The following is a 27,534-nucleotide window of genomic DNA, read 5'->3' as shown; positions in this document are numbered from 1 at the left end:
ATTCAGTAATTATTTACGTACAGATTGGGCACTGCATGAGAAGCCGGAGTTACAATGATCAAAACAATTTAGTGTCTGCCCGAGAGGCTCAAAGTTTATTTGAAGAGACAGGCAAGTATAGGGGCAGATTTCAATACAATGGGATAATTTTGGTAGCAGAAAGGTACTCAGAATACTTATTATCCACCCCCCCAAAAACAGAACATACTGTCTTGTATATGCCATATAAGATATGGAAAAGCAGAGATTGATATTAGGATGTGGTTTTGCTCAAAGAAAACAGGCACTTGACAAATTATAGTAGCAGATAGTTTAAACCAAACAACTAAATGTGTCTTGATCTTGCTTTTGAATAATTCTTTTATTTTTGGCTGAGTGGTCACCATCCCAGCTGACCCTCCCTTAGTGCTAGACAATCTTGTGAAGGTAGCAAAGTTAGCTGCATTTTGAGTGTTCTGAGCTCCCTGATCAAAGACCAAGAGACAGTAAGAAAACTTCTTAATAAGACACAAGGGGTGATACAAAAGCTTAAGGGAACAAGTGTATAATTTTTTACTGTACCATCGAGCCCCACTGCACAGGAAGGTAGTGAGCGCACTTCCGATACATCCTATGGGAGAAACGGCACAGACCACAGCCAAACCATTCTGTGATCCTGCTGCTTCTGGCTTGAGAATAACCCCTGGCTCCTGCCCCCATGGGGTGAAAGCGTGGGTGGGGAGACAGGTGCTATCTCACACACAAGAGGAAGATGCCAGTGAATTCCACATAGGACTCTAAATCTGCTAGGATTTGGAGAGAAATGATGGTCAAAAGCCAGATGGAACCAGAATCTTGATAAGAAGAAATAGCTGAAACTGAAGGCTTAGTTTCATGATCTATAAATGGTGACTATGATACACACCTCTTGCCAACCAGGTACAAAGGCAAAATGATGACATTTATAAAGCCCAGCATCACCTACTTGGTAGCCCAGCATCCTCTCTGTAAGGATGCTGTCTTAGCCTGTCTGTCTTGAATGGTCTTGATGACTTTCTCCCCCATTCACCCTCGATGAGTCCCGGAGGCCCAGACTCATTCCTTCTGACGCACCTTGTCTGACCAAAGCAGAAGGCACCCCCATTCTTCCCAGCCCAGCCTCTCCTCCCCTAAAAGTGGTAACCAGCTAAGAAAGGAGGAGCCCTGATCCCTGGGGAGTTCTGCAGGAAGCTGAGCCAACACCCACACAGCTGCCAGACAGGAAGCACAGCAGACAAGCATTCTCTTCCCAGGGGACTGCGGCTTACCAGCAAAAGGGATTCCAAGGCTGGAAATGTAAAGCCACGAATCAGACACTTGGCTACCTCAGGCGTCCTCACTGCCTTGCAGTATACTTAGATACTTGTCACTCCTTCCAAAGCTACAACTGAGAGCCTTCTGCTGTTGTTGTCATTATGAATACAGAGTCTGAAGATTCTGGTGGCAACACAGCAATGGAAATGAGAAATTAAGATTTTGAAAAGCAACATGGTATGGTTAGGAAAAACACAGATACTCTGAATATAAAAGAAAAAAAAACACATTGTCCAATAAGCCTGTAAATTAGTCTCAGGTTCCCTGCAATCAAATGCATGAAAATTTACAATATATAATTTGACTATCAGTTTGGCAAATATGAATGAATGAATGAATGAATAAGAGACATAATACCCAGTGCCAGTAAGAGTTTTGGAAACTGGGACCCTCATGTACTATATAGGAACAAAACCTAGCACCACCTTACTCGTTAATGACATGTTTGAAAAATTTTTAAACATGCTCTGTGCCTATCACCCTTAGGAATTTATAGTAAATGAATCATTGGTTAAATATCCTGAAGAAGAAAGAACTCTGTTTCTTCTTTACTCTCACATTCTACTTCCAGAACATTTCTGACCCTGCTGGTCACTAAATGTATGGGGGATGCCCCACACCAAGTAATTCTCAGACGTCAGCAGGGTGTCCTACACTTTTACTCAAACTGGATGCTCTCTACCTAGAGGTAGCATCCGATCCCACAGGTCAAGGGCTCAGTCCCACAAGACTGACCCCACTGCAGATGCCAGTCGCAAGTCCAGGTTGTAAGCTGTGCTTCTGACCCACTGGCTGTTAATCCGAGTTTCCCACAACCCCCTTTTAGGGTTTGATAATTTGCTAGCATAGCTCACAGCATTCAGGAAGACACTTTACTTACTAAATTATGGGTTCATTATAAAAGGATACAACTCAGGAACAGCCAGAGGATTAGATGCATAGGGCAAGGTATGTGGGAAGGGACACAGAGCTTCCATGCTGTCATCCTCCAAACAATTCCACGTGTTCACCAACCTTAAAGCTCTCTGAATCTGTACATAAGGGGCTTACATGGAGGCTTCATTTTGTATTGTACCTATGATTTAAGTACCATTGGCCATTGGTGATTGAATAAGTCTCCAGCCCCTCTCCCCTCTCAGAAGGTCCAGACTGGACTAAAAGTTCCAACCCTTTAATCACCTGGTTGGTTCCCCTGGCAACCAGCTCCCATCCTGTAGTTATCTAGGGGCTTTCCAAAAATCACCTTATTAACATAAACTCAGGTATAGTTGAAGGGGGATTGTTATGAATAACACAAAACACCCATTTCACCTTTCTGGATGTGAAGTTATTTCAGGAACCCAGGAGTAAAACCAAATAATAGAACAAAAGATGCCCTATCACTCTAATCACTTATTTACCTACTACTAAACGACAGAGATTATGCTAAGGAATTTACATGCTTCATCTCATTTGAGCCTCACAACTTTTCCGAGGGCAGATATGATTAAATATTGTTATTATAATTCATATGGAACCATATACAAGCCAGGCAACTTCATTATCCCTCCTCACACAATTAAAATTTTTTTAATTAAAAATATCTAGGGACTTCCCTGGTGGTCCAGTGCATAAGACTCCTCGCTCCCAATGCAGAGGGCCTGGGTTCAATCCATGGTCGGGAAACTAGATCCCACATGCATGCTGCAACTAAGAGTCTGCATGCTGCAACTCAGAGGTCCGCCTGCCACAACTAAAGATCCCACATGCCACAACTAAGAACCAGTGCAGCCGAAGGAAGGAAGGAAAGAAAGAAAGAAAGAGAGAGAGAGAGAGAAGAAAGAAAGAAAGGAAGGAAGGAAGAAAGAAGGAAAGAAAAAAAATCTAGCAAGCAAACAATTAGAAACAATTCAAATGATATCCTGGGATTTTTTATTAATATGGGAAAAACAAAAAATACAGGACTTGATTGGAAAACTTACCATTAAAACTTTATACATAGTATAATCTTAACTGTAAAAAATTCATACAAACTCATGCATAAGGAGAGTGGGGAAAAAAATCCAGCAAAAAACTTATAGTTGTTTCTTTGAGCTGTAAATTAAGGTGGTATTGAGTTTTATGTTCATGTTCCTTTAAAACTTCAATATGAACCTGAATTAATTTTATAATGAGAACATTTTATAACCATAAGTCATATACTCAGGTAAAATATTAATTTTAAAAGAGTGTAAACACATAAGTATGTAAATAAATACATTAAATACATAAGTAAACACGGTAGTAAATATTTTCTCTTACTCAATTTTACTGAGGCCTGAGGTAGTCTGGCTTTGTCTCTATGCTTGTTTAGGATAGAAACAGAAAAAAAAAGGAAAGAAACAGAAAACTATGTATTCCTGGAATGCTGTAAGAGAGCTGATGTTAAAATGCTTTTTTGACATAAGGATCTTAATCTTGTCTCCACATTATAATGACTTGGTGAACTTTAAAGGTAACAGAAGCCTGGTCTTCAACTTCAAGAAATTCTGACTTAATTGGTGGGGTGTTAGACCCAGGAGTCAGTATTTTTTTTTTAAACTTTCCTAGCTACTGCTGTGTAACCATGGCTGAAAATCATTAGATTGTATCCTTTATATTCCAAAGGCTCTTTCCAAAAACTGTAGCAAGCATTTCAGAGTATCATTGATGGAAATGCTTCCCCTCACAGCCTCCCCCCATACACGTATACTCAGTGGCTTGACCTAAGCCTACTTCTAAACTGGACACTTTTGTAAATTTTCTTCTATCTTCTCCCTCATTTTTCTTTTCAAGCTTCAGACAATGCTCCAAAGGATATCTTGAGATTAAAAAAATTTTTTTATCCTTTACAACATACTCTTTTTTTATTTTATTTTATTGAGATATAATTGACACATAACATTGTGTAAGTTTAAGGTGTGCAGTTTGTTGATTTGATACATTTATATATTGTAATATGATTAACACAGTAGCCTTAGCTAGTTAGCTAACACCTCTGTCATGGCATAATTATCATTGCATTTTGTGGTGAAAACATTTAAGATCTAGTCTCTTAGCAACTTTGAAGTATATAATACAGTATTGTTGATCACAATCACAATGCTCTGCATTATATCTACAGAACTTATTCATCTTCTAATGGTATTTTTATACCCTTTGGTCAACATCTCCCCAATTCCCCCACCCCCAGCCCCTGGAAACCACCATTCTACTTTCTGTTTCTGCAAGCTTAGCTTTTTTAGATTCCGAATATAAGTGCTACAGTATTTGTCTTTCTCTGTCTGACTTATCTCACTTAGCATAGTGTCCTCAAGGTCTATCCATGTTGTTATAAATGGCAGGATTTCTGTCTTTCTCATGGTTGAATAATATCCCAATGCATACCTGTGTGTGTGTGTGTGTGTGTGTGTGTGTGTGTGTGTGTGTGTGTGTGTGTATTTCACATCTTCTTTGTTCATTCATCCATTCCATTGACAAACATTTAGGTAGTTTCCATATCTTGGCTATGGTGAATAATGCTGTAATAAACATGGGGTGAAAATATATTTTTGATATCCTGTTTTTATTACCTTTGGGACTACTGGATTACGTAGTAATTCTACTTTTAATTTTGGGGGAAACCTCCATACTGTTTTTCATAGTGTCTGAACCGATTTACATTCCCACCAACAGTGCACAAGGGTTCTCCTTTCTTCACATCCTCGGCAACACTACTTATTATCTCATGTCTTCTTGATGATAGCCATTCTGACAAGTGTGAGGTTATAGCTCATTGGGGTTTTGACTTGCATTTCCCTGATGATTAGTGATGTTGAACATCTTTTCATATTCCTGTTGGCCATTTATATGTCTTCTTTGGAGAAATGTCTATTCAGTTTCTCTGCCCATTTTTTAATCAGATTGTTTGTTTTTTGTTATTGAGTTGTATGAGTTCTTTATATATTTTGGATATTAACCCTTTATCAGACAGATGGTTTGCCATTGAATAACTTCCCTAATATTAATTCTTTGGTTAGCACTTTCAAAGGGCTTGAATATTTTCATGATTCTGGACGTTTTGTATGTTGACGTCCAAAAGGTTTCTATCAATCTTCATTGCCCCCCCATAGCATAACAATTTGCTAGTTCACCACAAAAGTAAAATGCCAAATTACTCCATTTTTCTGTTTTTGATTATACAGCAGATGAAAACATTCCATCTGTATCCTCATTTCTGATTACAATTTGTTCTTCCTTACTTGAGAATTTTTCTGTACTAATATATATTATAATCTGTAATTGTTTTATTATCAATATGTGTAAATTCAACAGGTATTTTAGATATCATCACCATTGCTGATGATTTTAGCCTTTTTTTTCTAAATCTGACTTAAATTTGTTTGTTTTACTTTACTGTAGAGAACATTTTCATTTTATGGGAGATAAAACTGTTGGATTTTTCCTTTAAGATTATATTACTTCAAAATGTATAAGTATTTTCTCATAAAGTGTTGATTTTATTTTCATTTTCTGTGCTTAGATTATATGTAAGTCCTTTATCCATTAGGAATTTATACTAGTATATAGATGCAAAGGATTTATTGAAATTTTCATTCCCTCAAAAATTAGCTAATTTTACAAACATCATTTATAAAATGGTCGCTTCTTTCCAATTATATAATGCTACAATTTTACAAGTCATATGGGTACCTACACATACAGGTTTTCCCTTCTGTCTCATTGATCCATTTGTCTGATTTTGTACAAGCACCATGCTGTGTTATGTTTTGCTGCTGTAAAATATAGTTTTATACCCAAAAGAGCTAGCATCTGCTAATTCATTAAGCCATTATTTGACATGTATATGCCCAAATATATTTTATAATAATTTTACTTTGTTGCAGAGAATTTCCTTTTGATGTTTTATTTCAGACTAGATTAAATATGTACATTAACTTATGGACTAAAGACATGTTAAGCAAATGGCTTTTTTGAACACTTAGTGAAATTTCCTAATACTCACAGCCACCCATTAGGAATCAAAGAAAAAAAGGTGATTAACTTGTGTCTCTACTGAGGACGTAATTTTGATACTGCTCCCTTTGGACTGAGTTTCTTACCTCCCAGAGGTCTGGGTATGAGTGTTATGGAGAAAAATCACGAGATTTTCATTTCCACTTTCTGACAGCGACGTTAAACAAACAGGGCAATAGCAAATCAATGACTGGCATTGGATTTAGATTTCACCTGCAAACAAAGCATGCAGTGCCACACTGAGCTTGGGTGCATAATCATGCCTCATAACAAGAAAAGGGTCGAGGCGATTACGCAAGGCAGTCACGTTGCGGTGCCAGCCTTTTTCCTTGCTCAGTTCAAATATTATTGCTTTTAAATGTCAGCATATCACCATTGTAAGCATGTGTACTTATTAAAACTTCTTCTTCCTGAGACATTTCAGGTGGACACCTTGGAGCATGATATGTATTTAAAATGTTAATCACAACTCCAGAAACAGCGAAGCTTGGGTTGGAGCTGAATTGTCTAGGAGAGAACCGAATTTAATTAAGGTCCTGCCATAGGTGTGCAGTGTTAGGCATGTTCAATTCTCGTGTGCTCTCTATGAGGGCGGGATGTTTCTAAATTGCCACTTTACAGGTGATAAAATGAAGTTTCAGACTCTGGGGATCAAAGTGAGCCTTAAAGGACACCCAAGACACTGCCCCATCCATTCCTTGCTCACGGGCTTCTTTAATATCTTGCTAACATTGCAGAGAAGTCTTTCTGAATACACATGTCTGGACATCTCTGAGGATATGAGCTCATGCCTCTTCCTCCAAAGGGAGCTCAGTCCATTCTGGTCTGACCGTTTAAAAGCAAACAAACAAAACAGCACTCTTGAGATCTAACTATATCCAGTTTCCTGACCCTTTCTGACCTTAGGCTCTATTTGTGTCTTCTAAAGTCAAGGAGAAAAGTTCTTATCTCTCTGTTCAGATATGACTCAAAGGCATCGCAGGGACCAATCATTCCCACTGAGTGACAAACTCAGCATTTATGAGACAGAGAAACTGGCACCTGTTCTGATATCCTCACTGTTAGGAACTCAAAGTGCACTGTCTCTTTTTCAAAAGACCACATCCTTCATCCTAAAGGTATCGAGGAAAACTGGTTTCCCCCCAAATGTCAAGGCTTTCACTGAAAAATCCCTGAACCTCACCTTGAGCCCAGGGAAAACTGTGTCCTCAGCATCCATTTCTAAGATCTCTGTCTTCCAGTAACATATCACCTTTCCTCTTCCTAGAAAGTGGAGGGAAGCCAGAATTTTACATTATTGTTCTTTTCTCCTTTGAAACCTCTCAGGTGATAGCTTTTCAGTGTCTTGTTTGATCCATCCTGGAGTCCCTCGGAGAATGTATGGGTGGCTTGTCCCTTGGCGAGTCTTCCTGAAATCTCATTTCTCTTGGCTCTGCTTCAGAGAGGAGCTGGAGACCAGACCATTCCAGGTTATGCCCTCTAATGAGGGCCTAGAGTAACAGCATCAGGGTAGGGGATTTGATGTCAGGAATGATCAACATCCAATCACTGTGAAATTATTTTCTGACTCCAGCTGACCACGCACTTTTCTTTGCAGCTGCAACTTCATTTAATGGAGGAGTGAGTTTCCAGCAAGAAAAGGTCAACATTTCCATTCGGGCATTCAAACATCTCCAAGATGGGTTTGAGGCTTTAGTGTTCTATTGATTCAGCCATCCCCATGCTGAGCACAGAACTTTGCCCAGAATAGATGGGCTGTGTCAATCAAAGCTCACCAGTGGGGCTATTTATTTTCCCTTTGATTCATGGGGCTATCAAATATTGAAGTTGAAGGGGGACTGAGGTAGTTCTACTTTGGTATAAATGTGCAAATAGGACTTTACTTTCACAACTGTTATATTACTGAAATTAAAATTCATAAAGAACACTGAAATGACAAGGTTTTCTCCTGCATGCATTTAGCAAATATCCACTAAACATGAAAACTCCAAAGTAGGGATCTCCAGAGGAGGCACTAAATCTGTCTAAAAGAAACTATCATAATTAAGTGACATAGAAATATAAAGCACTGTTGATCAGGGAAGAGGCAGTCTTTGATTTGGAATATAACAGAGATTGGTGGCATTTGTACATGCAGAGATGAAGGATGCTCTCTTGATGGAAGGAGTAGTAGTAGTTTACCTAACTGATGTTAATAATGATAGCAACTTCTCTAATTTTATACTTTTTGTGTACTTTTATGGCATTTAGTTGCATCCTGTAATGTTTTTATTTAAAAAAGCTATTTTTATGTTACACATGTAAGTTTCTTCTCTCAATAGTGTAAACTATACGATAGATGTTGTTTATCAGATTTTTTATGAACCCTGTATTTTGGGAGCTTTGTTTTTTTCAGGTTTTCTCCTTCTAATCTCCCTAAGGTGGGATTTTCACTCTGAGTGGATCACCTCCACTCCCCCCCCACACACACACTCACACTTAAAAGATTCAGTTTTTCTGGTACCTTGGAAATTCTTTGTTCTCCAAGTTTGCCTTTGTCTTTCCATTCCTAGCTAACCCGCTTTAATTTCAAACATGTTTAAGTAGCAGTGAGTGTATCAAATAAACACTAAAGAAAATGTTTCAATCACTTATAATCATATCCCCATACCCAAAGGCTATTTATAAACCTTCTAATAAAATGCCTGCCCTTTACTTTGTGTGTTCGGATCTCCAGTATCTTTACATCTCCAGCACCTTGGCTAATTGATTTCATAGGTTTTATGTTTTACTTTTTTTTGGTAAAGAAAAGGATCAATTTCTCCCTCTTTAAGCTTTTTATTCTTTTTTCCTTTGAACTTTTCTTTATAGATGTCCAGATTCTGACTTTCCTGAACCAGAATATAATACCTATGTTTAATATAAATTATATATATCATCTCTTGAAAAATGTATGCATAACCATTGACTATATAGGGTGACTGAGAAATTACTAAGTCTACGTATGTGTACGTTCTGTAGCAGGAGGAGAAGAAAAACCCGAGCAGAGTAAGTCATCTTGTCCCTGTTGTGTTGCTGTGTGACATGAGTTAGAATGGACATAGCTCCTTCCACCCTTTGTGTTTGGAAACTGGCCGTGCAGAATGCAATCATGAGCTCATCTTGACTGGTCCCCAAGGTGATGCTTCAGGTGTGCTTAGGAGCAGGTCCTCTGATCTTTTCTGCACCTCCTCATTTAGCTGACCTCAGCTCACTCTCTGGCAGTGACCCTGAAGAAGTCCCCATTTGCCTGGGAAAAGCTGTGCATTGGATGGTGACTCTATGCATGCCCCCACTCTGTGTTCCTCTGCCGTCCTGTCCTCTGGTCCTAGGATAAGCCCCTTCCCTGGGACCCACATAGGGCTGCATAGACATGGCCAGCAAGGTGCATGAAGGTTGTGTTGAAGATCTGATTATAGCAGAAAGAAGTACAGCCTATTTGCCCCCTCCTTTGGACACAGGCCACACTGAACGCCTCTACAGAAATGAGATTTTCTCACCCTGGTTCTTTCCTGCTCAAGATGACTTCCTCCCAGCGCGATTGATAGCTGGAGTCCCCATTCCCTTTAAGAAACACTCCCCTCACCTCCATCCCTAACACTCGCTACAGGAGACCCCCATGAGACCCTATCACAGTACACAGACACCAGCACATTTCTCAAGATATGAGTTACTAAATCTCTTATATCCCCACATGTGGGATGACCTCAGCCTATACCAGTTCTCTGTAGTCTCTCCTCCCCAAAGGCTTCAGAAAATCTTGATGCCAGTAGTTTCCTTATCACGACCAAAGAGAGAGCCAACCTTGCACAATAAACTGATTCATTAACTTCATCCTGTCTCTCCATAGTTATGTGCAGCTCATCTTTCTTCTTGATTCCATTCTTTTCATATTCCCGTGGACTTTGGACATAGAAATTAAATTCAGCAAACATTTCCTGAGTCCCTGTGATGAACCTGAACTTGAGTCAGCACTGTGGTTAGGACTAATTTTAAGAAGAGAGGTCAGAGGAAAGGTTCTGAAGGAATATCTGCAAGGAGAAGAGTAACCTAGTTTGGCTGGAGTATGTGGGAGGATGTCATGGAGGTAGTATCATAGACGTTGGCTCTTGAATAAAGGTGATTATCCAAGAACAATCACCCACTTATTATTCAGGTATATGCCAGGAATATTCTCTATTTGTAAATGATTGATGTGATGATATTTCCTTTCATCTCTTGGGTGATACCCAGCAGCTCATTCCATTAATTCTTACCTAGAGACTCTGACATACATACTCTCTCTGTGTCTTAATATTTATCTTTCTAAGAACTCCTATACACTGCATGGAAATGTAAATTGATGTGGAAGTCTTGCAAAGCAATTTGACATTAATGTATCAAGAGTCTTAAAAATGTTCATACATCACACCACCAGGTTCCACATATATGTGTTAATATACGATATTTGTTTTTCTCTTTCTGACTTGCTTCACTCTGTATGACAGTCTCTAGATCCATCCACATCTCTACAAATGACCCAATTTCGTTCCTTTTTATGGCTGAGTAATATTCCATTGTATATATGTACCACTTCTTCTTTATCCATTCATCTGTCGATGGGCATTTAGGTTGCTTCCATGACCTGGCTATTGTAAATAATCCTGCAATGAACATTGGGATGCATGTGTCTTTTTGAATTACGGTTTTCTCTGGGTATATGCTGAGTAGTGGGATTGCTGGGTCATATGGTAATTCTATTTTTAGTTTTTTAAGGAACCTCCATACTGTTCTCCATAGTGGCTGTATCAATTTACATTCCCACCAACAGTGCAAGAGGGTTCCCTTTTCTCCACACCCTCTCCAGCATTTGTTGTTTGTAGATTTTCTGATGATGCCCATTCTAACCGGTCTGAGGTGATAGCTCATTGTCGTTTTGATTTGCATTTCTCTAATAATTAGTGAAGTTGAGCAGCTTTTCATGTGCTTCTTGGCCATCTGTATGTCTTCTTTGGAGAAATGTCTATTTAGGTCTTCTGCCCATTTTTGGGTTGGGTTGTTTGTTTTTTTAATATTGAGCTGCATGAGCTGTTTATATATTTTGGAGATTCATCCTTTGTCCGTTGATTTGTTTGCAAATATTTTCTCCCATTCTGAGGGTTGGCTTTTCATCTTGTTTATGGTTTCCTTTGCTGTGCAAAAGCTTTGAAGTTTCATTAGGTCCCATTTGTTTATTTTTGTTTTTATTTCCATTACTCTAGGAGATGGATCAAAAAAAGATATTGCTGTGATTTATGTCAAAGTGTGTTCTTCCTATGTTTTCCTCTAAGAGTTTAATAGTGTCTGGTCTTACATTTAGGTCTTTAATCCATTTTGAGTTTATTTTTGTGTATGGTGTTAGGGAGTGTTCTAATTTCATTCTTTTACATGTAGCTGTCCAGTTTTCCCAGCACCACTTATTGAAGAGACTGTCTTTTCTCCATTGTATATCCTTGCCTCCTTTGTCATAGATTAGTTGACCGTAGGTGCGTGGGTTTATCTCTGGGTTTTCTATCCTGTTCCACTGATCTATATGTCTGTTTTTGTGCCAGTACCATATTGTCTTCATTACTGTAGCTTTGTAGAATAGTCTGAAGTCAGGAAGTCTGATTCCTCCAGCTCCATTTTTTTCCCTCAAGACTGCTTTGGCTATTCAGGGTCTTTTGTGTCTCCATACAAATTTTAAGATTTTTTATTCTAGTTCTGTAACAAATGCCACTGGTAGTTTGATAGGGATTGCATTGAATCTGTAGATTGCTTTGGGTAGTATAGTCATTTTCACAATATTTATTCTTCCAATCCAAGAACATGGTATACAGGCTTCTTTTTTTTAATGTGTAATATTTGCAGTCAATTTTTAAAAGGCACCTTTTTATCAAAAAGTTTTTCTTGTCCTTGCCAGGGCGATGTTTTGTGCACACGCGCAGAGCCCAGATGTCTCCATTTGCCTCCCTTCATTATCAGACTCGGGTGCTCATAAATTTCACATTTGAGGCTTCTCAGCCCACACACACAACATCAGACACAGAGGCCAACTCGCTCTCTCCCTGGTCAGGGTCATTTCTACCCAGCCCACCCACAGAGCACAGAGAGTCTGGCTACTTTAATACACAATAAACATACATATTTCTGTGACTTGTCTGGTGTTCCTGAACCCTGCATTGTGCTAAAGAGAAAATTCCAACTTGTTTGATACAAACTTTGGTCTTGATTCAGCTGTTACTCCTACGCCTCGCTCATTTGGCATGAGTTTGGTGTCCCACAAATGTCAATATCAGCTCTTTTTGGAAGGTCTCTGCACCTGGCATTGCCAGCCTTCTTCTATCTTAGCAAAGTTTTGCCGCAAGATTTCCATAAACACCTGGACTTCATGTTTAGCAACGCCAGCGCATTCTTCCCACATTGGATGGACTCTTCCTCACATTTTGTAATGACATGCTCATTGTTGCCCCAGGTTTTCCACTGCCTACAGCTCTCATGTACCCCTGATCATCCAGCCTGAGATTTAGTCCAGGTAAGGAAGCGAGACTGCTAGTAGCCTCCTCCACAGTTTGGTCTGCTACTGAAACATACATAATCTGATGCTGGTCATTGTCTTGTCACTTTCTCTCTACCTTTCCTTTTTCCAGAAGAACTCCAGCATGGGCAATTTTGCTGAGTATAATTAATCAATAAACAGACATGTATTGAGTGTCTGCCACTTGAAAAGTGTAGTGCCAGCTTCATAGGAAAGTTAGGGAAAGAAAAATGGGCATCCTTACCCTCAGAGATTGAATAGTCTAGTGAGGGAGATAAGATAGGTTTGGTTAGCATCTAAACCTAAGGCATAGCAGGTAAGTGATGCAGAGGAAGGAAGGAAGGAAGGGAGGAAGGGAGGAAGGAAACTAATATTTATTAAGCCCCTTCCATATGCTAAGCACATACAAATGTGGTACAGAGAAATAAAGTCAATGATTTGAAAGAAGTCAATAAATACTCACAATTGTATTTATTTTTATAGAAAGAACAGAAAGATAAATGAAAACTCAGTGCATGGGGGAAGGGTGAATTTGGAGCAGAATTTCAAAAATCCAGGCTTAAGCGATATAAGTTTGTATAGATAAAATTAAAGTGACAAGGTAAGCAAATAGAGATCCTGTGTGGACAAAACATCACTCATTCCCTGATTTGGTATATTATACACTTGTTGTGGGAAGAAAATAATTCCAAGACTTCTAAAATGGTGGAGTAAGGAGGTTGGTGGACCCTTTCCCTAGCAAAAAAATAAATTTAACTGGTGGAAATTATAAAAAATAAAACAAAACAAAAAAAGATTACTTAAGGTATCTGGAAATGGTTTCAAGGACATACTCAAATGAAGAAATATGTATTCAAGAAAATTTACTAAATTTCAATATGAAAAGCAAGAGTCTGTGGCATCTGAGCCAGGACCTGCTACCTTTCCCCACTAGCTCCATGTTACAAAAAACTCTACCCTGGGCACTCTACTCTGGATCCAAGAAGAGAGAGGCTCCCCCCTTCCCCAGCTCACAGTGCGGGGTTACTGGTCCACCTGGGAGAGGCAGGCTGCTTGCGGGGTTTTTATCCCCCACCCCTATGTCACAGAGTCTCTATTCTCTATTTCAGTCAATAGGCTAAAAGGTGTGAGGCTCTTTTCCCTCCATCCATCCCTCACTCCTAGGAGAAGAGAATGCTTCCAGCCCCACCCCTCCATCAACTCCTCCCCATCACCTCCACCCCAGTTCATTCATAGAGAGGAGGTTCTATTCTGGGAGAGGCAAATTGAGAAGACCATGGACTTCTGCTTCCACACAGTGTCCAATAATGGAGCATTGGTGTCACTCTTGGAAAACTGGGTCCCATCCCCAGTTCTGTGCAGTGCCCAGGGGAAAGGCAGGTCATAAAGACAAGAACTCCACACTCTGCTTCCTTACCTATGAGTGCTATGGTCTGAATGTTTGTGTTTCCCCCAAATTCATATGTTAAAGTTCTTACCCTCAAAGATGATGGTTTTAGTAGGTGGGGCCTTTGGGAGGTACTTAAGTCACGAGGGTATAAAAGAGGCTCCAGAGAGATGCCTACCCCCTTCCACCGTGTGAGAACACAGTGAGAAGGTGCTGGCTATGAAACAGGAAGATGGTCTTCATCCAACCATGCCGGCACCCGGATCTTAGACTTTCAGCCTCCAGAACTGTGAGAAATAAATGTTGTTGTTGATAAGATAGCCAGTCTGTTTTGTTATAGCTGCCCAAAAGGACTAAGACAATAGATGTTGTGGAGAACAAATGAGATCTTGGTGGAGAGCAATTAAGAGGAGGCTGGTAGATCCATTGTAGAAGCAAAATGGCAGAGCCAACAGAAGTTCAATAGAGAGAACCATGTAAACAGACAGAAAAGAACATAGGCAAAACATTCTCTGACATAAATCATAGCAGTGTTTTCTTAGGTTAGTCTCCCAAGGCAATAGAAAGAAAAGCAAAAATAAACAAATGGGACTAATCAAGCTTACAACTTTTGCACAGCAAAGGAAACCATAAACAACACAAAAAAACTACAGAATAAGGGAAAATATTTGCAAATGATGCGACTGACAAGGGATTAATTTCCAAAATATACAAACAGCTCATACAGCTCAATATCAAAAAAAACAAACAACCCAATCAAAAATGATGGGCAGAAGATCTAAATAGACGTTTCTGCAAAGAAGACATATAGATGGCCAACAGGCACATGAAAAGATGCTCAACAATGCTGATTATTAGAGAAATGCAAATCAAAACTGCAATGAGGTACTACCTCACACCAGTCAGAATGGCCATCATTAAAAAGTCTACAAATAAATGCTGGAGAGGGTGTGGAGAAAAGGGAACCCTCCTACACTGTTGGTGAGAATGTATATTGGTGCAGCCACTATGGAGAACGGTATGGAGGTTCCTTAAAAAACTCAGAAAAGAGTTACCATATGATCCAGCGATCCCACTCCTGGGAATATATCCAGAGAAAACTCTAATTGAAAAAGATACATGCACTGCAGTATTCATAGCAACACTATTTACAATAGCCAAGACATGGAAGCAACCTAGGACAGAATATATTTACCTGTGGTAATCACTTCAGTTGTTTGTTTCATCACACAGGTTTTTGGATTTCAGACTTCAGCTGTATCCTCTCCCCTGGAACTATTCTGTATTGATAAGGCTCTAAAAATCCTTCTCTGGTCACAAAGTAAAGACCCCAGCCCTACCAGAAAAGTTTATTTTCTTAAATTTAAGTAAAGTAGCAACTAAGATGTGAGAGTTTAGGCACAGGTTGGAAAACCTTCCTTGCTGCCCACATCAGGAATGAGCAGGACTGCTTGGGGCAGGTCTGCTAGCCTGGAGTGGAAGTGCACAAACAGATGATGGAAATGTACTCATACAGCTGTATGAACAGATGCAGTGAACTTTCTGTACCCCCACAAATGCCAGATGGGCCTAAAAGTGATGAATATGGACGTATCAAGAAAATGTCCCTTCTCACACTCAAACTGAAGGAGGTCTCCCTAATCACCAGAGGTTGGGCACCAACATATTCAGCTGCCCAATTCCCCTATTTGAGCATTTAAGTGAATTCCTCTCCAAGAAGTGTTGGCCTATCGTTGCTTAGACTACGAAGCAGATGGAGTGTAGTTTATAGTTCAATCAGGAATCCAAATTAAAGTCATTGGCTTGTTCTTAATGGGATTAATGGGAGTTGATGAATACATCCAGGCAGCTTGAGAAGCTGCCTGGTTTTGGCATTAAGCCCACCCTATGTTAAGTACACATAGGTATGCCAAGTGGCTAGGTCCCCACCTTCTGAGATTTCAGATCTGGACCAGGAAGCCTGCTGGGAGGATGGCACAGGATGAAGATGCTCTTGTTTATTAAGGCCCCAAAGTTTTGTATCCTATTACTTTTTTTTTCCATTTCTTTTATTGGGGTGTAAGTTATATGCAGTAAAATTCACACTTTTAAGAGCAGAGTTCTGCCAGTCTTGACAAATATAGACAGTTACATAACTACCACCATAATTAAGATATAGAAGAAAATTCCCCCATCTCTCTTAGTAGTTGACTTCCCCCCTACCCCCAACTCTTGGCAAACACTGGTCTGCTTACTGTTCCTATAGTTTTCTTTTTGTAAAAAGGTCATATAAATGGAAGCATGCAGTATGCAGCCTTTGAAGCTGGATTCTTTCACTGAGCATAAATGCTTTTGAAACTCATCCACGTTGTTAACTGTGTGAATAGTTCATTCTTCTTATTGGATGTACCACAGTTTATCCATTCCCAGTTGTTTTTATTTCACTTGTTTAAATACCTCAGAGTAGGTATACCTCACTTTAAGAAAAATTGCTGAAAGGTTTTCCAAATCAGTTGTAATATTTTGCACACAACCAGAAACGTATGAGAATTCCAGTTGGTCCATGTTCTCGCCAACACTTGGTATTTTTGTTGTTGTTTTTGTTTATTTGTTTTATGTTACCGATTCTGAGAGGTGTCTAGTGGTGGTTTTCATTGTGGCTTCAATGTGCATTTCCTTAATGACTAATATGTTAAGCACCGTTTCATGTGTTTATTTGCCATCCATACATCTTCTTTAGTTTAAAAACAAAAAAGCTAGATTTTCTTAAAATGGGGCTATGTCAAAATATTCATTGTGATGTTGAGAAGTATAGGTGTTTAGACCTATAATACCCACACCCAACCCTAACATTCCTGGGTTTGGTAAGAGTATTTAGAAATTGAAAAAATAAATAAATGAAGGACCCTTAGATTTTAGATTTAAATCCCCAACAATCAATGTATAAGCAATACCCCTAATCAGTGATTCTATAGTATCTCCTTAAATACCACCAGTAATGGGGAGCTTATTATTTTCCAAAGCATAAATTCCATAGTCCTTCCTTACACTGAGAATAATTTTTAAAATTGTTATTCCCACCCGCTATACTACCTGGAGGAAGCCTAACCCCATCCCACAGGATAATCCTTGGGATTATTGTCAGTCCTAAACACATCCAGACAGGTCTATTTTCTAGACTACCAGGACTGTACCTTTGGCCTTTATCCTTGTGAAATGGTTTCAAGATCCTTTATCACTTAAATGTCAATTTGTTAGTACTTTTTGACAACTGGGGTTTTCATATCTAGAAACGATTCTATAGTTGTGATGTGACTAGGGCAGACAGACATCTATTATCTTCCCCTTTATTCTGTTGAACAAATAAAGGAATGTACCTATAAAATAAAATGATTATTTAGAGAAGGTATTAATGCCATACTGAAAGCTCTGAGTGGGTTGGCTAGGATAATGCCTGCAGTAAACTCTAGTCAGAACTTCTGTCTGCTCAAGATGGCTAACTTGTCCTCCTTCCTCTTGTATCTCTTTTCTCTAAGAAATCTATTTCATATGGTACAACTGAGGCTGCTCTCTTCCTACTCACTCCTGTGTAACAACATGTCATAAGCATTTACCATGTCACCATGTTACTTAGTCATTTCTGAATCATCACTTTTGATAGCTACATATTAATCCATTGAGAGACTGTGCCATAATTCCTTAGCTCACATCACGTTGCTGGACATTTAATTTGCTTTGATACCACTGACCACTCTTATGAATATACACATGCATGTATTTTTCTGTATTTGGGTGACATCCCTGGATAGATTCTCAGTAGTAGAATGACTGCTCCTGTGACATTTTGGCTTATGATACAGATTACCAAATTGATATTCCAAAGTAGTATACCAATTTACATTTCTGCCATCAGAACACTAATGTGTTTGCTTCTCTGAATTCTTGCCAGGACAAGCATTATAATTTTAGCTGTTTGTATTTGTTTTTATCTTGGTTTCATTGAAATACAGCAGTTTAAATGCTACTTTAGTTTAGTATATATTTGTTTGATTACTAGTTGGTGACGATATATACATGATTTTTCTGGGCTGTTGCTAGTCAGTGCAGTTACTCTTTTGCAGTTTGTTCATAATCTTTACTCATCTGTCTATTAGTACTTTATTGACTTATTTGAGCCATCTGGGTGTTAAAGATAGGATCCCTTTACCTGCCGTATTTCACATACGTATTTTCCCATCTCTCTCTTTGCCTTTCTAGTTCAGTTGTCTTTGCTTTAGCCGTTCCCACTGCTTGAAATACTCTTACACCAGATGTCTGTGTGATTAGCTGCTCCTCCCCTTCAGGGCTGTACTCAAATACCAGCTTCTCACTGAGGACTTCTCTGGCCAGACGATATAAAATTTGAGTAACTTCTCCTCCACTTGACAATTCTTTTCCACTCTCCTCCACTTGACAATTCTTTTCCACTTTCTTTTTTTTTTTTCTCCTTACCACTTTTCACTGTACAACTATATATAACTTTAACTTTAATTATAATTACAACTGTATTTACTGTATTATCTATTACTGATTTGTTGTGCTTACTGTCCTCTCCCATCACCAGAATGAAATAGCAGAATACTTTTGCTAAATATTAATCAAACCTGATTCTTCTTATGTTCTCTACCCCACACTATTCTATTAAAAAAAAAAAAAAAAAAAAGCTGCCAAAATGTTTTGAGCTTCTAGCCTCAAGGATATTTGCCCTGGAGAAAGCAGACATAGACTAAAGTCAAATAGCTTTTCAAACTGTTTTGTAAAACATGAAACCCAATGAAGAAATAATAGCAGTGAGAGAGGAGACATTTAAGTTTCCACCTCCACCCTCAACTGAGGCAAAAAGGTGTGATGTCCATCTTACTGGGCTGCCCCACAAGACCCACAAGGTGTCTGCTGAGACTGCACTGAGGTGGAAATTAAAGGTCTTTCCTCCATTTTCCAGAAGGTTCCCGGATTCCAGTGCAACCCTGAATAGGAAATTGAGGGGCAATAATGGCTGGGGTGCAATTCCTCCAGTTTGGCAGAATGAACATGCCCCTGGAGACTAAACAGACTTAAAAAGAAAAAGGACAGTGGTATTCTTTGTAGTACCAAGGTTGCTGTCTGAGGTACAAAATCTATACAATTTCCCTAGTCAGAGAACTGTTGGTCACAGCCCAACCCACCTTGAGCTGAACTCATCAAACCAAAGCAACAGAATTTGGTACATACTCCAGGTAGGAGGTTTTGCCTACTGACAGCTGACCTGAGAGGGACTTTTTCATCCAAATGTGGCAGGCTTGACTGGGGACTTGAAGGACATATTTTAATGGGATATCAAGTAAGATAAGCAGCCAATGGTGATTTCCAAGAAATTGTGTTTGGGGGTTTCTTCTGGCAGAATCAAGGTCATGCCCTGGTCAACATTAATGGCTAGAGGAGTCTCAGACCTATTGCTACTTGTTTTTCAAATCTCCATTTACTTAATGGGGAGTCCTGTGGGTTATGAAATGATTTACCCCAGATGGTTCTGTCACTGTCAGTCACATTCTGCAGCACATGGATCCCCATCCATTCTATCTTTACTCCACGTGGACAGGGGACTGTTTGCAGTGGGATAGCATTCACTTTGGTTCCATGTACATATGAGGAATGTTTTACCTCATACCTTTCAGATTAGCTCAGAACTTTGTTCTGTAGACCAGAAGCATCAGCAACACCTAGGAACTTGTTAAAAATGTATAATCCCAGGCTTCATTCCAGACCTGCTGAGTCAGTTTTCAACAAGATCCCAAATTGGTTCACATGCACATTCAATTTTGAGATGTGTTGGCTTAGACTAGTCACTGGAGAAGGCTTCTCAGCCCTCACTGTACATGCATTAGAATCCCAGGGGGGAGGAATTGCCCCTGAGGCACTGGCCTTGGGTGCAAAATACAAGGGAGCTCTGAAAATTCAATTATCAAGACAAACAAAATTTAATGCAAACTTTTTTTGAAAGTCAGAATTAATGCAAAAAATACATGATGAAGAAAATATCAACTCTTTAAATAAAGACAGAATTAGTATTACTAATTTTTCCTTTTTATTCTGGCTCCAATATTTCTAGATAAGGCACTGCTTTAAAAAATACAGATGCATTAAGTACCATCTCATTCTGAATCAATCAGTCTGGGATGAGGGCAAGACATTATTGCTGTGGAGGAAGAAAATTTCCTCTACCCTTCTAGGTTCTTCTGGCTGGTCTGACTTAAATTGACATGAGACAAATTAACAGGAGAAAATCAAACAAAATTTAATAACATGTTTATGTGGGAGAGACCCAGGAAAACTGAGTAACTTGCCAAAATGGCTGAAATCCTCAACCTCAAATACTATCTTTAGCTAAAGACAAAAGAGGATGTTGGGGCTAGTGGTGTGGTCCTTCAGTGGGGAGGACAGCAATTCACATGGAGCTGGAAAACCGAATGTTTGGTAAACAAATGTTTGCTGGGCCCTGCAGAGACAGTGGGGCACACAGAGGAGTTTTAACAAACGGACCTTGCTAGGTTCCTCCTGTCTATACACCTGGCTCATACCTTAGTTATCTATGGTGATGGCTCCCTTCTTTTAAGTGGTTAAGAAGAAGGCCAAAGGTTCTTTCTGAGTCTTTTGGGCCTTAAAAATAATCAGCCTAAATTGATTTTTATGCCAAAGAGACATATTTGGGGATGGCAAATTTTGCTCCCCTACATTATCAAGAACAGCAACAACAGTAAAGCCACTTGAACATTTTCTTTATTTTTTATTATGGAAAATGTAAAACAAAAGTAGAAAGAAGAGTGAGCCCACCTGTATCCATCAGATAGCTTCAGCAGCTACCGACACATGGACCATCTTATTTCACCCATATACCTTACTATTCCCCACCCCATCCCCAGCCCCAATTTATATGAAGTAAATTTCAGGCATCATAATATATGTATTCTGGTATGTGTTGTAAAAAGAAAAAAAACTCTTTAAAAAAATGAATCACACTAGCAATAACGTAATGACAAATTATTATCAAATATTAAATAATATCAAATATCCAATCAGTGTCCCAGTGTCCAAGTTTTCTTTTTAGCATTTTGTTTGTTAGAATAAAGATCTAAGTAAGACTGAATAAGTATCCAAGATATTTTGTTTGGTTGCTATATCCCCTAAGTCTTACTTAATCTCTAGGTTTCTCCTCCATCTGAACATCCCCAGCAGGCACTTGTTCTATTTTGCTTTTGTTTTCCCTGGGCAGTGATGAGTGTCCAGCTTATAATTAGGTGTTTAATAAATATTTGCTAATTTAATGAAAACATAAGTGGGGATTCATCCACACTATATAATATTATTTAAGTAATGTAATATAATTTAAGTAAGGGTTAAAAAACTTTTTTGATATTGAATACTGCTCCTATGTTAAGTGAAACATACAGAACATCAAACTGTATAAACAATATAAACCCAATATTCTTTTTTTTATTTTCAGTATTTCTGTATCCTGGGGAAGAGGGTTAAGGTTGCTTTTTAAAAATCAGTCTTAAAATTTAAGCCTGCAAAGATGGTAGAAGTTTATGTGGAGTATTGCTTTAAGATTAATGAGACTGAGTCTCAGGTCTCTTTCCTTTTCTTTGCTTCCTACAGTAGGCTGATCACCTTTCTGTGGTTGTGGGAAAAGTCTCTATGAGCCACTGAAAACCTGTTACACTGTCAACATACTGTGGGATAAAATTATTGGTAGGATGACCATATAAATTATTATCCATAATGGGCCATTTTGGAGAATGAAAGGGGCACTCTTAAAAAAATTGCTCTAGAACCACAAACAAAAACTGGGACTGTCTCAGGGAGAACTAGCATACCCATAAGAAGTACCCTGCCCCTACTTGTTTCTAATAAACAAACAAACAAAAATTATGGCTATGGGATATTTGGATCTTTGGGACTTCAATTATCTTGCTGGAGAGTTAAAAAAAAAAAAATCCCACACAGTGAGTGGTATCTAGAATATATTCTATTTCATTTGGAGTTTTACCCATAATGCTGAACAATTGAAAGGGAAGGACTATGAATATTAAATGGGTCTAATTTCTAGAACAGAGCAGGCTGCCAGTAAATTGTCCATTTGATTCTTGAGCCTGGGAATCATGTTCATGTTGCATTCATTACAGGTAAGATGTAAGAGCAGGTGTTTAACATTACCAGAATGACTAATAACTGCTTTAGTTCCTTTTCTACCACCCTGTCTGGGTATAATAATGCATCATAGTTTAAACAAAAATGTATCTCATTAACCAGAAACTCACTTCATAGCACAGCTTTCTACATCCTTTTGGGTCATTAAAATGGGATTTTGAAGCTTTCTTTTTTTTTTTTTTTTAATTTATTTTATTTATTTATTTATTTATTTATATTTTTGGCTGCATTGGGTGTTTGTTGCTGAGCGTGGGCCTTCTCTAGCTGCGGCGAACAGGGGCTACTCTTTGTTGCAGTGCTCAGGCTTCTCATTGTGGTGGTTTCTCTTGTTGTGGAGCATGGGCTCTAGGCGCATGGGCTTCATTAGTTGCGGCACTCGGGCTCAGTTGTTGTGGCTCACAGGCTTAGTTGCTCCACAGCATGTGGGATCTTCCCAGACCAGGGCTTGTACCCGTGTCCCCTGCATTGGCATGCGAACTCTTAACGACTGCGCCACCAGGGAAGCCCCTTGAAGCTTTCTTTCACTTAAACATTGGGAACCCTCAAAAGAGGGTCCTCAAAAGAGCTCATCTGGCCTCAAAAATGGCCAGATGAGCTCTTTGTGCACTCATGTAGTGCTGTATTCACTTCATCTAGAGTCGCTTCTTTAGCACTGGGGATGCCAAGCTGTTCAGTGCTGTAACATTTGGGATGCTGGAAAAGCTAGAGGGAAAACCCCAATAAGGGGTTAACAATTGCTGATCAATCACAGCTCTGAGTATCTGAAATGCCTGTATTCAAGGAGTGAATGCAGTTACACTGTCTTCTCTAATCCTCATTTGGTTGACAACATCATTGCTACTAATAATTGGAACTGAAAGAAGAAGTTGAATGAAGTCTCACTCGATTAAAACTAAACATTAAAAACCTAGGGTTGATAATGCTTATTGTTACGCATTCATTAGTTCAACAATTATTTATTGAGCTCTTTTATATGTCAGGCACTGTTCTAGATTCTGTGTGTACAGATGAACAACACAAAACCACTGTTTTCATGGAATTTTCATCCTGGTGGGACGGGGGACACAAATAATAAACAATCCATAGATATCAATTATAATGTCAAGTAGTGCTAATTGCAGTGAAAGAAAAAATGAGATAAGGGGCTTGGAAAGGGACTCAGAGAGAAGGGATATTATTTACATAAGGTGGTCAATGGAGGCCTTTCTGAGGAGGTGACATTTAAGTAGAGCAATGGTGGATGTAAGGGGAAAGTCAATGTATCTGGGCAGGAAAAAAACACCTGGCAGGCTTCCCTGGTGGCGCAGTGGTTGAGAATCTGCCTGCCAATGCAGGGGACACGGGTTTGAGCCCTGGTCTGGGAAGATCCCACATGCCACGGAGCAACTGGGCCCGTGAGCCACAATTACTGCGCATCTGGAGCCTGTGCTCCGCAACAAGAGAGGCCGTGATGGTGAGAGGCCCGCGCACCGCGATGAAGAGTGGTCCCCACTTGCCGCAACTAGAGAAAGCCCTCGCACAGAAACGAAGACTCAACACAGTCATAAATAAATAAATAAATAAATAAATAAATAAATAAATAAAAGAACGTGAATTTCTTTAAAAAAAAAAAAAAGACACCTGGCAGTAAAAAACTGACTCAATGGCTGGTAACTCTGGAGTTCAGGCTTCTTAGAACTGAGAGTAAGGTCATAAGCAGAAGATCCATATTTTCTTTTCAGATCCTCTTGTTGGTCCTCTGATTCTTGAAGCAAGGTAACAAGTTCTAGGACCTCAGTTCTTTTATCCATAAATGGACTGGTTGGACATGATCAGTGTTGCCCCAACTCTCAGGATACCGCTGAATTCAACATCACCCTTCTCCCCCCACCCTCTTCCCAGTCAACATATTTGAATAACTGTTTAAATAATATACATTTATCTTTAAATAGCTCATTTTTTATCTAAACAGATGTATTTTTAAAGGTTTCTGCACCCAATTCCAGTGGAGGGTGGAATTTCCCCGCCAACAAGCAATCACTGGACACAAACTGGATATCCTACAAGTCAATTCAATTTTGAAACTATTCTGGAGATGGTGTTGTTACCGAACCACAGGTTGAAGGCTCAGGCCTACAGGACTGTTGCCCCTCACCCTGACCTATTTCAGATGCCAATCACAAGTTCAAGTTGTCACCTGTGCTTCTCACTGATTGGCTATAAATTGGTGTTTCCAACAACCCCTTCCTTGGGTTTGATTAATTTGCTAGAGCAGCTCAGGGAACCCAGAGAAACATTTTACTTACTAGGTAACTGGTTAATTATAAAAGGATATAACTCAGGAACAACCATATGGAAGAGGTGCATAGGGCAAGGTAAGGGGAAGGGGCATGGAGCTTCTAAGCTCTCCAGGTACACCACTCTCCCCAAATCTAACATATTCACCAACCTGGAAGCTCTCAGAACCCTCTGCTTTTGGGTTTATGGGAGACTTCATTACATAGGTATGGTTGACTAAATCACTGGCAATTAAATCATTGGTGGTTAGATTCAAACTCCAGCCTCTCTCCCCTCCCTGGATGGTCAGCAACCGGCCCCCATATCCTTAGGTGTGTTCAAAAGTTCACCTAATTAACATAACAAAAGATACCTCTATCTCTCTACTTAGGGAATTCTTTTTTTTTTTTTTTTAAATACATCCTTATTGGAGTATACTTACTTCACAATGCTGTTTCAGTTTCTGTTGTACAACAAAGTGACTCATCCATATGCATACATATGTCCCCATATCCCCTCCCTCTTGAGCCTCCCTCCCACTCTCCCTATCCCACCCCTCTAGGTCATCGCAAAGCACCGAGCTGATCTCCCTGTGCTATGCAGCTGCTTCCCACTAGCTAGCTGTTTTACATTCGGTAGTGTATATACGTCGATGCTACTCTCACTTCACCCCAGCTTCCCCCTCCTCACCCCGTGTCCTCAAGTCCATTCTCTATCTCTACGTCTGTATTGCTGCCCTGCCACTAGGTTCATCAGTATCATTTTCTTTTTTTAGATTCCATATATATGTGTTAGCATGCAGTATTGGTTTTTTCTTTCTGACTTAACTTCACTCTGTATGACAGACTCTAAGATCATCCACCTCACTACAGAGCTCTGTGCCAGAAATGGGAGGGAGACCAAATATATATTTCTTATTATAAATCACAATGTCACAATTTTAAAAGAAAACGTTGTATTATTGCTATGAGTGGAAAACTCTCCATGGTATGGAAGGTAACTGCACAAATATACACACGGAAAGAAAACCATGTTATTAAATTCTATCTTGACATTTGCCACTGAGGACTTTAGGCTTGAGGTTTTATCTCCTTTTCTAAAACGGGATTTGCAGTGGTTAGACATACAGCCCCAAACTAGGCCTTACCCCATCAGAAGGAGCAATGTAAGTTTTACCAACACCCCTAAAGGGCCAACAGTTGTTTATTGAACATCTACAATACAGCAGGCTCTGGTCTAGGATTGGAGATCATGGAGAAAAATACGAAGTCTTTGTTTCCCAAAAGGCTTACAGTCTAGACAGTAAATAGATTTACTGAAAATAAACAAAGCAATGAAAAGAGAAAAAAACTTAAAAAGTGATACATGTATTCTTGTTAAAGAAAAAATTATTCATGATATCTCTCAAAGACTGTAAGGCACATTTTCTTCAAGTTGGGCTACTATGTGAGGTGTTGTAGTAGGGGAGAGAGATCAAACTCAGTTCCAGTAGGACAAGTGGAGATGTGTATCCAAGGAGCAGGTCAGTGGATAGAACATTACTAAGAGGAAACCTCAAAGGTAAGGGAGATTCTCGGTAGACCAACCCAACAGAATTCTTGCTGAAGACAGGCCATGGTGATTAAGACATGGAGGGTGGAGAATTTTCCCTAAGCAGATTTAGCAAGATTCTTGCTCAAACTGGATTCTACAAAGACAAAAAAGGCCAAGTTTGGGCCTAATCCAGCAGCTGGGTCAGAGGAGCCTGATTAAAGTTCAGTCAAAGGAGAGAGTCTTTGTCATTCTGCAAAGAATGACAGAAGGGCAATAGGTAATAGGTGATAGGCAATAGGGAATAGAAGGAAACTTTAGATTGGGTGGTTTGGGAAAGAACCAGCTAAGGAGGAAGCGGATTCCAATCAGAGGGAGAATTGTGTGTATGTTATCACTTTAGTAATTTAAAAGAGGACACTATTCTCTCTTTAGTATTGTTAATGCCATGTAAACCTTTTCTTCCAACCACCAGTGATGCAGAAATGCACTTTCCAAACTTGGAAAACAATGGACTAGAAGGATCAAGGTTCCTCATAGCCTAGACCTAAAAATCACTATAGTTGACTCTCCACATGGGTGGGTTCTGTGTCCACAGATTAAACCAAACATGGATGGGAAAAAAATTTTTTTAATTCCAGAAAGCTCCAAAAAGTAAAAGTTGAATTTGCTGCAGGCCAGCAACTATTTACATAACATTTACATTGTATTTACAGCTATTTACATAACGTTGACATTGTATCGGGTATTATAAGTAATCAGGAGATGATTCTTTTTTCGAATTTTATTTTATTTTTTTATACAGCACGTTCTTATTAGTCATCAATTTTATACACATTAGTGTATACATGTCACTCCCAATCACCCAGTTCACCACCAACACCCCCATTGCTTTCCCCCCTTGGTGTCCATACGTTTGTTCTCTACATCTGTGTCTCAATTTCTGCCCTGCAAACTGGTTCACCTGTACCATTTTTCTAGGTTCCACATATATGTGTTAATATACGATATTTGTTTTTCTCTTTCTGACTTACTTCACTCTGTATGAGTCGCTAGATCCATCCACGTCTCTACAAATGACCCAATTTCATTCGTTTTTATGGCTGAGTAATATTCCATTGTATATATGTACCACTTCTTTATCCATTTGTCTGTCGATGGGCATTTAGGTTGCTTCCATGACCTGGCTATTGTAAATAGTGCTGCAATGAACATTAGGGTGCATGTGCCTTTTTGAATTATGGTTTTCTCTGGGTTT

The 27,534-nt window shown here is 39.3% G+C and overlaps 1 long non-coding RNA gene across 1 annotated transcript; it reads right to left on the bottom strand.

Annotated features, from left to right (window-relative positions):
• Nucleotides 1-21,706: 21,706 nt before the first annotated feature.
• Nucleotides 21,707-26,684, bottom strand: LOC309617226. Its single transcript, XR_014237814.1, has 2 exons — nucleotides 24,111-26,684; nucleotides 21,707-23,772 (listed from the first exon to the last, which is right to left on the bottom strand). It is a non-coding gene; the product is annotated as an uncharacterized lncRNA (long non-coding RNA).
• Nucleotides 26,685-27,534: the final 850 nt, after the last annotated feature.

The sequence above is a fragment of the Balaenoptera borealis genome (genome assembly GCF_965194805.1).
Source record: "Balaenoptera borealis genome assembly, chromosome: 19".
NCBI lineage: Eukaryota > Metazoa > Chordata > Mammalia > Artiodactyla > Balaenopteridae > Balaenoptera > Balaenoptera borealis.
Note: the sequence above shows the minus strand (reverse complement) of the source record. Positions and strands in the feature narration are given on the sequence as shown.